This window comes from Mustela lutreola, chromosome 11 (assembly GCF_030435805.1).
Source record: "Mustela lutreola isolate mMusLut2 chromosome 11, mMusLut2.pri, whole genome shotgun sequence".
Lineage (NCBI taxonomy): Eukaryota > Metazoa > Chordata > Mammalia > Carnivora > Mustelidae > Mustela > Mustela lutreola.
The window spans coordinates 64,697,064-64,706,824 of NC_081300.1; the positions used below are offsets into that span (position 1 = coordinate 64,697,064).

Below are 9,761 nucleotides of genomic sequence, written 5' to 3' on the forward strand. Positions count from 1 at the left end.
TCATTAATTTGCCAAATTCTCAGCCTCCATATCTTTAGTATTACCTCTTTTCTTTCCTCCTCCTCTCTCGTTCTGGAACTTCAGTTGGGCATATGTTAGACCTCATTCTATGATCCTCTCTTTTAACTTCTCTTTTATAATTTTAATATTTTTCTCTCTGTGTGCTACTTCCTGAGTGACTTCTCAGATCTTTTACTTCCTTAATTCTCTTGTCAGCTATTTTTGTGTTCACTTACCATGTTTTGTTTTGTTGTTGTTTTTTTTTAATTTCTGGAAGTCCTCATTTAACCAACTGAGCCACCCAGGCGCCCTGGAAGTCCTCATTTAAAACAAAGATTTATTTTTTATTTTAAAAATATTTTATTTATTTATTTGAGAGAAAGACAGTGAGAGAGAGTATGAGCGAGGAGAAGGTCAGAAAGAGAAGCAGACTTCCCGTGGAGCTGGGAGCCCGATGTGGGACTCGATCCTGGGACTCCAGGATCATGATCTGAGCTGAAAGCAGTCGCTTAACCAATTGAGCCACCCAGGCGCCCCTAATTTTTATTTTTTAAAGATTTTGTTTATTTATTTGAGAGAGAAAGAGAGCACAAGCAGGGGGAGTAGGAGAGGGAGAAGCAGGCTCCCCATTGAGCAGGGAGCCCAACATTGGTAAGGATCCCAGGACCCTGGGATCATGGCCTGAGTAGAAGACAGACACTTAACCGACTGAACCACCCAGGTAACTGTGAAAGTTATTTTTAAGTAATCTCTACATGGGGCTCAAACCCATAACCCTGAGATCAAGAGTTGCACAGTCCACCAATAGAGCCAGCTAGGCTCCCCTAGAAGTCCTATTTTGTTCTTTTTCAAGTCTCCCATGTCATTTCAATAGCCTTTCATTCCTTGCTCTTGTTTTAAAGTTTATTTATTCATGGGGTTTTTTGGGTGGCTCATTCAAGTTAAATGTCCAACTCTTGATTTCAGCTTAGGTCATGATCTCAGGGTTGTGAGATGGAGCCCTGTGTGGGGGTTTGCTCTGGGCATGGAGCCTGCTTAAGATTCTCTCTCTCCCTCTTCCTCCCCTACCCTGCCCCACTCTATCTTTCAAAAAATTTTTTAATTATTTTTTTAGAAGTCTTTTCTTCATCTTCCCCACCCCCCGCCCCCGAGGGGAAAAGGTGATTTAATACCCACAAATCCCCTCCATCCCCAAGTAATTACATTCTGGGATTTCAGCATTTCTTCCAATTCTGAACCTTCTGATCCCCCCCTCCCCTTATGAGAGGAAAGTTAAAGTAGACCTAAGGCCATCGAAAACAAAAAAAGTTGGGCAATAGCTCCTCCCTTGTTTGTCTTTTTTTTACTGTCACGAAACTGTCTTTCTGTGTGTCCTCTAATCCAAACACCCATCCACTGCCACTTACAAAGTGAAGGATATAAAGTAAGTTGTATTGACCATTTCAGTGAGCAGATTTTGTGAAATGCCTTCTGCTTTAGCCCTTTAAGTTTATCACATTTTGTTGGCTTCTGACATTCCACTTTCCTAGATTATAAGCAAGATCTGTTTATGGTTTTTTTTTTTAATGTCATTTGTTTTTAAAACGTGCCAATGCCTGTACATTAACAAGATTTATTTTTAATTTAATTTAATTTATTTATTTGACAGACAGAGATCACAAGTAGGCAGAGAGGCAGGCAGAGACAGGGGGTAAGCAGGCTCCTGCTGAGCAGAGAGCCTGATGTGGGGCTGGATCCCAGCACTCTGAGATCATGACCTGAGCTGAAGGCAGAGGTTTAACCCACTGAGCCACCCAGGTGCCCCCATTAATGAGATTTCTTTTTTTTTTTTTTTTTTTTTTTTTTTTTTTTTTTAAAGATTTTATTTATTTATTTGACAGAGAGAAATCACAAGTAGTTGGAGAGGCAGGCAGAGAGAGAGAGAGGGAAGCAGGCTCCCTGCTGCGCAGAGAGCCCGATGCGGGACTCGATCCCAGGACCCTGAGATCACGACCTGAGCCGAAGGCAGCGGCTTAACCCACTGAGCCACCCAGGCGCCCCTTAATGAGATTTCTTAAACAAAACTGTATAAGACTGTTAATTTGTTGGTCTTTTGCAGGGTCTTTGATGTATCTCTAGTGTATTACAACTGGGCCATTAATCTCATCACTTCATCAACATTAACTCATTCATTTTCATGACACTGCTAAGGAATCAGCTGTTTCTTTTCTTTCCTTTTTTTTTTTTTTTTTTTTTTTAAGATTTTATTCATTTATTTGAGAAAGAGAGAGAGCATGAGCAGGTGGAGAGGGAGAAGCAGACTCCCAGCTGAGCAGGGAACCTGACTTGGGGCTCGATGCCAGCACCTTAGGACCATGACCCAAGCTGAAAGCAGATGCCCAACCAACTGAGCCACCCAGGCGTCCAGGGAAAGAACTTTTGAGAAAGTATGTGAGTTCCTCCTGTATATCTACAAAAGCTTTATTCACTCTGTTAACTTTTTTCATCATTCATGATGTTTATCTTCTGAAGATTAGTGATGACTGGTTTTGCTTTGCTTTTAGACATCAAGTTGTTTTGGCTGGCTGTATGAAATATGTTCTTCTGACCTCTTAGTTTATCCTTAGCCATTGTCTTCAATACTCTTGTGCAGCAACTCACACTCCAGATGACACCATCCACATGCACAGATCTTGAGACCTTTTTAAAAAGATTTATTTATTTATTTGAGAGAGAAAGAGAGAGGTCAGGGGGAGGGCAGAGGGAGAGAGAATCTTCAAGCAGACTCCCCCATTGAGTGTTGAACCCAAGGCTGTGTTCTATCTCAGGACCCTGAGACCATGAACCTGATCTGAAACCAAGAGTAGCTGGTGGTTTAACCCCCTGAGTCAGCCAGAATCCCCTCCTTGCTCCTGTTCCAAACCCCATCTCCTATTTTGTTAAAATATTTCAGCATGCTTATTGTCCTCTATATTTTATAATTCCAATCTCTGAAGGGTCCTTTTATCTCACCATGACTCTTACTCAGGCTGGCTTATTTCTCCTGGGGACCCTGACTTGGAAATGAGGTAAAGAAGCATCTAGATTTTATGGGTGAGGGTCCTGTGAAGCCTGGCTGGGGAATGGGCAATGCCTTCTAAAAGGATTTATATTGGCTTCAGAAAACTGCCTTTAAAGTGAAGTCTGTCTGAGACCATTAAAAGTTCACTTGTCAGTTTGGGGTTTTCTGGCTTGTTCAAGGAGTATATAAGGAAACCCCAAACCCATGAGGGCAAGGCTTGGGCTACAAGTTCTCAGGAGAGACTTGTCTGTTTCTATCAAAAGTCCAGGCCCAGACACACAGTTTCCCTGTTGCCTGCTTCCATCAGTGGGCAGGCTCCTGAGGCCCGGGCTCTTTGTGGGCTCTCTGTCCCACATCTCCACAGAGTGCAGGCCTGAAGGTTCTAGGTCACAAGAAAGACAAGGATCCTTAGAGTCCTCACTGCTTAAGTTTCCCATCCCAACCACACTGACCTTTCAATCCTCTCTTAATTTTCATCCCTGGAGGGTTGCCTCATTTTTAAATTTTTATTTTATCTCTTTTTATGAACTCAGCTAGGTGTTTAAAAGGATGTCTCTTCTGGAATATTATTCTGGAATGATATAAGAAAGAACGGAACCTTGCCATTTGCAAAGTCATGGATGGAGCTAGTGAGTATAACGCTGCAGGAAATAATCCAGTCAGAGAAAGACAAATACCACACTGTTTCACTCATATGCAGAACTTAAAAGCATTATTTTTTGGTTTTTTGTTTTTTAGATTTCTTTCTTTCTTTCTTTCTTTGACAGAGAGAGAGAGAGAGACAGAGAGAACACAAGCAGGGAGAGCAGGAGAGGGGAAAGGGGACTCCCCACGGAGCAGGGAGCCCCATACAGGGCTCCATTCCAGGACCCCGGGACCACACCCTGAGCCGAAGGCAGATGCCCAGCCTACTGAGCCACCCAGACGCCCCTCATATGTGGAACTTAAGAAACAAAACAAACAGCAAAAGGAAAAAGAAAGAGAGAGGCAAACCAAGAAACAAACTCTTTTTTGGGGGGGGGGCTTTTTATTTATTTATTTTTAATTTAAATTAATTAATTTATTTTCAGAAAAACAGTATTCATTATTTTTTCACCACACCCAGTGCTCCATGCAATCCGTGCCACCACCTGGTACCCTAACCTCCCACCCCCCAAGAAACAAACTCTTAACTAGAAAGAACAAACTGATGGTTACCAGAGGGGAGGTGAGTGGGTGAAATAGGTGTTGGGGATTAAGGGGTACCCTTGTGGTGCTGAGAACTGGGTGTTATACGGAAGTGTTGAATCACTCTACTGTACACCTGAAACTAATATAACACTGTGTTAACCAACCAGAATTAAAATAAAGACATTAATCTGGGGACGCCTGGATGGCTCAGTTGGTTAAGCATTTGCCCCTGGCTTGGGTCATGTTCTCAGTTGGCTAAGCTTCTGCCTTTGGCTTGGATCACTCCCCATGTGGGATTCCCTGCTCAGCAGGAAGTCTGCTTCTCCCTCTCCTTCTGCCCCCTCCTCTGCTTGTGCTCTGTTTCTCTCTCTCATATAAATAAAATCTTTATTACAAAAAACCCCAAAGCTTTATTTTTTAAAAAATTTTATTCATTTATTTGACAGAGAGAGAGCACAAGTAGGCAGAGCAGCAGGCAATGGGAGAAAGAGAAGTGGGCTTCCCACGGAGCAGGGAGCCCAACGTGGAACTCAGTCCTAGGACCCTGGGACCATGACCCGAGCCAAATGCAGACACTTAACCAACTGAGCCACCCAGGCAGTCCTAAAAAAATATTTTAAATTAATCTACACCTATCCTGGGTCTTGAACTCACAACCCCAAGATCAATAGCTTTACACTCCAACCTGAGCCACCCAGGCACCCCCTTTTTTCTGGGCAGAAATTAGAATTTTTTATTCTATTTATTTATTTATGCAAAAAGATTTTATTTATTTATTTGACAGAGAGAGATCACAAGTAGGCCGAGAGGCAGGCAGAGAGAGAGGGGGAAGCAGGCTCCCTGCTGAGTAGAGAGCCGGATGCGGGGCTCGATCCCAGGACCCTGAGATCATGATCTGAACTGAAGGCAGAGGCTTTAACCCACTGAGCCAGCTAGGCACCCCATTTATTTATTTATTTTTAAAGATTTTTATTTATTTATTTGACAGCGAGAGAGGGAATACAAGCAGGGGGAATGAGAGATATGGGGCTTGATCCCAGGACTGAGATCATGACCTGAGCTGAAGGCAGATGCTTAACGATTGAGCCATCCAGGCACCCCAGAAATAAGCATTTTTGAAGAGGCTCCTGGAAAGGACAATGCATAAATTACTAACCCAACTCAGTGACTGAGGACATCGGTGCCTTCTTTGTGACTCCTTGCAGCCCAGAAGGCTTTTGAGCTTGCCGGATGTGTCAGTAAATATTTGAGGAATTTAACTCAGCCCTAAAGAGTGATCCTCTCTATGGGGAGAATTTCAGGCACGTGCAGTCAGACAAGTTAGAGGAAAAAGAGCCGTAGCCATCCACCCACGTGCACAACACATGCACACATACAAGCTCTTACACACTCAAGCCACACAGATACCGCCACCAATATATATATACTTGAACACTCTCACACATTGTCGCACATACATATGCACATTTTACAGGGCATGCAGGATTTGTTTTAATCAGGTATAGTCAGACACACACAGACACAGAAATGACCATCATTGTTTACCGGACCAAACTTGGGCACCAATGTCTGAGACACGGGTTTTGAAGCAAAGTAAAGCTTTACTATCAGAAAGGCAGCTCAGGGAGAAGCCTGGGCATTATTCCCAAAGCCACCTTGCCCTGTTGTGTTCTGTTGTGCCCTGTTGTGGACTGCTTATGTCCATAAGAGGGGGGTGAGGATTTTCTTGAAATCTTGAAGGAGGTAGCCTTTCTTTAAGACGATGAGTCCCCATTAGGGACCTGGTATGATCAGGTGATTAGGCTCAGGAGATAATTTCCAGATAAACACCACCTTGCTGTCCCCATTTAGGTTCCCATGGTGACTGGGTAAATAAGGAGCCAGGGCCAGAAGGCAACAGGAATGATTGATCATGCATGAAGTTAAAAGGAGCAGAGGTGGGGCGCCTGGGTGGCTCAGTGGATTAAAGCCTCTGCCTTCGGCTCAGGTCATGATCTCAGGGTGCTGGGATCGAGCCCCGAGTCGGGCTCTCTGCTCAGCAAGGAGCCTGCTTCCCCTCCTTTCTCTCTTCCTGCCTCTTTGCCTACTTGTGATCTCTGTCTGTCAAATAAATAAATAAGATCTTTAAAAAAAAAAGAGGTGCAGAGTTAAGTAGAGAACAAAACAGAATGTGGAGCTAAGTTAATAATAAGGCGATGAACACAATTATAGGTCTGCTTATACCTTCGAAACAGGTCCAGGAACCAAGTCTCTGGGCTCATCATGAAGGAAAAAGTTTTCATGCCCAGTTCTCCAAAAAAGGGAGGTGGGTTTGGGATTCTCAAGAGCAGCCTGACTCACTGAAAGAAGGTGAAAGCATTTGTTTGAGAAAAGGAAGAAAGAAGGAACCTGGTATGGTAACCCTGCCCCCCACCCCCCCAGGCTGTTGTTAGCCACTCCTGATAGACTAAAGAGGAAACAAAATCCAGCCTGGGTGATGCCCCTAGTGTTTGTTCCCTTCTCCAGGTGGGAGTGAGACAGGGAAACTGGAGGATTCCGCCCAAACCTGCTTTTTCCTGCTTCTATTCTTGCTGGAGCCTGTATCCCAGAACCCCACTTTACACATGCCTTGCAAATAGCAGACATGGAGTTATGGGACAAGGAGTTAAGAGTTCTCTCTAGGATAAACAATACCTAAAGAGGGACCCGGTGAGAATGGCTGGAGGAGGCTATCCTTTGCGTATCCCAGACTACCCGAGCTAGACACCAATGCCAGGACCTTTCTGCTCCAAGGAATGACACCTGGTCCCTTGTCTTTGTTCTAAGTGGTTCCTGGATGCCTGAGAGGAGACACACACTAGATCACCATCCCCAATAAAAACTAGGCTCAGGCACCTAAGTGGCTCAGTTGGCTGGGCGTATGCCTTCGGCTCAGGTCATGATTCTGGGGTCCTGGTCTGAAGGCAGTTGCTTAACCAACTGAGCCACCCGGGAGCCCAATTCTGAGGTCCTGGGATGGAGTTCCTCATAGGGCTCCCGCTGAGCAGGGAACCTGCCTCTCCCTCTCCCTCTGCCACTCCTCCTGCTTGAGCTGTCTCTCGAATAAAGAAATAAAATCTTTAAAAAGATACGACAAGGGACGCCTGGGTGGCTCAGTTGGTTAAGCAGCTGCCTTCGGCTCAGGTCATGATCCCAGCGTCCTGGGATCGAGTCCCACATCGGGCTCCTTGCTCCGCAGGGAGCCTGCTTCTCCGTCTGACTCTGCCTTCCACTCTGTCTGCCTGTGCTCGCTCTCACTCGCTCTGACAAATAAATAAAATCTTAAAAAAAAAAAAAAAAAAAAAGATACGACAAAAAACCCCCAAACCCCAGACTCTGTACATAGGAGAAACTCCCTCCTCTCGGAGTTTTCTTGACACCCACTCTGTTACCTGCTCTCTCTACCTTCAGTCAACTCTGCTCTCACCTCCTGCTGGCTTCTTCTGTTCGATTTCCATCCTGCTTGAAGCCAAGGCTTCTCTTGACTGATCTGGGCCCTCAGACCCACCTGCTGGCATCAGGAATAGAAAGCACCCCCCCTCCCCAATATTCTCAAAGGTAAGCTTTGGAAGGGCCAAAGAAGTTAAAAGTTTATGCTGCCTTTTCCTTCAAATAACAAGGGGGGAATAGGTTCATTGACTCACGGGGCTGACCCAAAATTTTCCATTACCCAGAGGAGGGGAAAAAAAAGCAAAAAATGTTCCAGTTCCAGCCTTCTTCACCCCAGCTGCCGTGTCCTTGGATTCCAGCCTGGAGAGCTTCCCTAGAGCCTAAAATGTTAAACCAGTAAATGCTGGATTTGCTGCCAAGGGTTTAAGCATATTTGCAATGAGGAAACAAAACAGAACAAGCTGGATGGGGTAGGGGGGAGGATGGTTAAAATATGGCTTTGTATTTTGCAGCTATTTGCACTTTGTTATACAACAAAAATGCATCTGAAGACTAGAAGATCTGCCAGGCTGTGTTAAATGATTTATGGGTCTGGCAGCTTCCCATCAAACAAACAAACAAACAAACAGAAAGGAGCTCCATGGAGCTGCACAAGAGGAAAAGTTTTTCAAGGTAGAGAGGGAACAGAAAGAAAGAAATTTATTACCAGAGAATCCATTGTTTTAGGCAAGGTCACTCTCCTTAGGGGAATGGAAGGGATTACCAATTTTTTAGTGGGACCACCGGGAAACTCCATGTTGATTGGTTAAAGGTTAGGGTCCTGGGTACTGGGACTGTGCTTCGCTTGCAGATTAAGCTCTAGGTTTGCTGATACGAGGCTCCTAACATAAGTGACTCCATTTTAGGCCTGTGGTTTTCTTTCTAACCATCTAGATCTCTTGTAGAATTGATACAAAATGTTATACACTTTATTTTCATAAATGCCAGAAGGGTCACCCTAGTCAGGGAAAACTGGGAGGAAAAAGGATTACAGGGCACAACTTTCTTGCTTTTTGCTGGTGGATGGGTTAACATTTAAATTTAAATTCTTTTGAGCACTGAAAAAAAAAATAGTAAGTCTCCATAGCTGATGATTTTTGCCTCTTGGAGCCACTGGAAAAAGAATAATGTAGACGACAATGTCAGTCTCCACCTGGAGATACATGTTTGGAGCTTGCTTTCTTTCTTTACTTACTTATTTTTAAAGATTTTAGTTATATGACAGAGGTAGAGAGAGAGCACACAAGCAGGGGGAGTGAGAGAGGGAGAAGCAGGCTCCCCACTGAGCTGGGAGCCCAATGCAGAGCTCAATCCCAGGACCCTGGGATCATGACCTAAGCCAAAGGCAAACGCTTAACCGACTGTGCCACCCAGGCACCCCATGTTTGGAGCTTTAAAAAGGTGTTTGGTTTGGGGCGCCTGGGTGGCTCAGTCATTAAAAAGGTGTTTGGTTTGCTCAAAGCTCTTGTAAAATCAGGTGTATAGGATCCCTTGAGGCTGGCCACCTTTCCATCTTGGTGCACATATATTTTGGCAAGGTGGGCAGTTAATTCAGACTCAATGTTGGACAAAGTAAAAAGGGCTCAGGGAAACCTTAGTTGCCATTTGGATTCAGAATCTACCCTGCGGTCTAGCCAAACAACATCTTGAAGGAAAGCCACCAGCTTTTTTGGAATCCTGATTTACAGATCCAATCTTAACTGCCCAGGGTTGACTCCAGGCTGAAATCTGATACTGCCAGCTGTGGCCTGATGCAGCCCAAGCAGAAGGTGTGCCCAGCTTATGCAACCAAACCACTGTGAATTTGTTCATCGGCCCAAAATGCAAGAGGCCAAAAACTGACATTGAGCATTTGCATTGAAGAAAGATGGGCTGTTCATTGGTATGGCATCACCTACCATTGGGAACCCACACTAAAAGTCCCAAACTCCCTGATGGCTTGTAAGTGTGGGTTCTTAAGGGGGCTGGGAATCAAGAGTAAGAGGGTCAGGGTTGCAGGTTCTTTAGACATTGGGTAAATTTTAAGACCGATGACCTGGCACTGGTTTGGGTCAGTGACACATTTTAGTAATGTGTGTCAGAGATGCTGTCTTTGTTAATAAAG

The 9,761-nt window shown here is 44.6% G+C and overlaps 1 pseudogene; it reads right to left on the minus strand.

The window, feature by feature from the left end:
• Window positions 1-2,122: 2,122 nt before the first annotated feature.
• LOC131811435 (ribosomal biogenesis factor-like) lies at window positions 2,123-7,854 on the minus strand (annotated as a pseudogene).
• Between the last annotated feature and the right edge of the window lie 1,907 nt (window positions 7,855-9,761).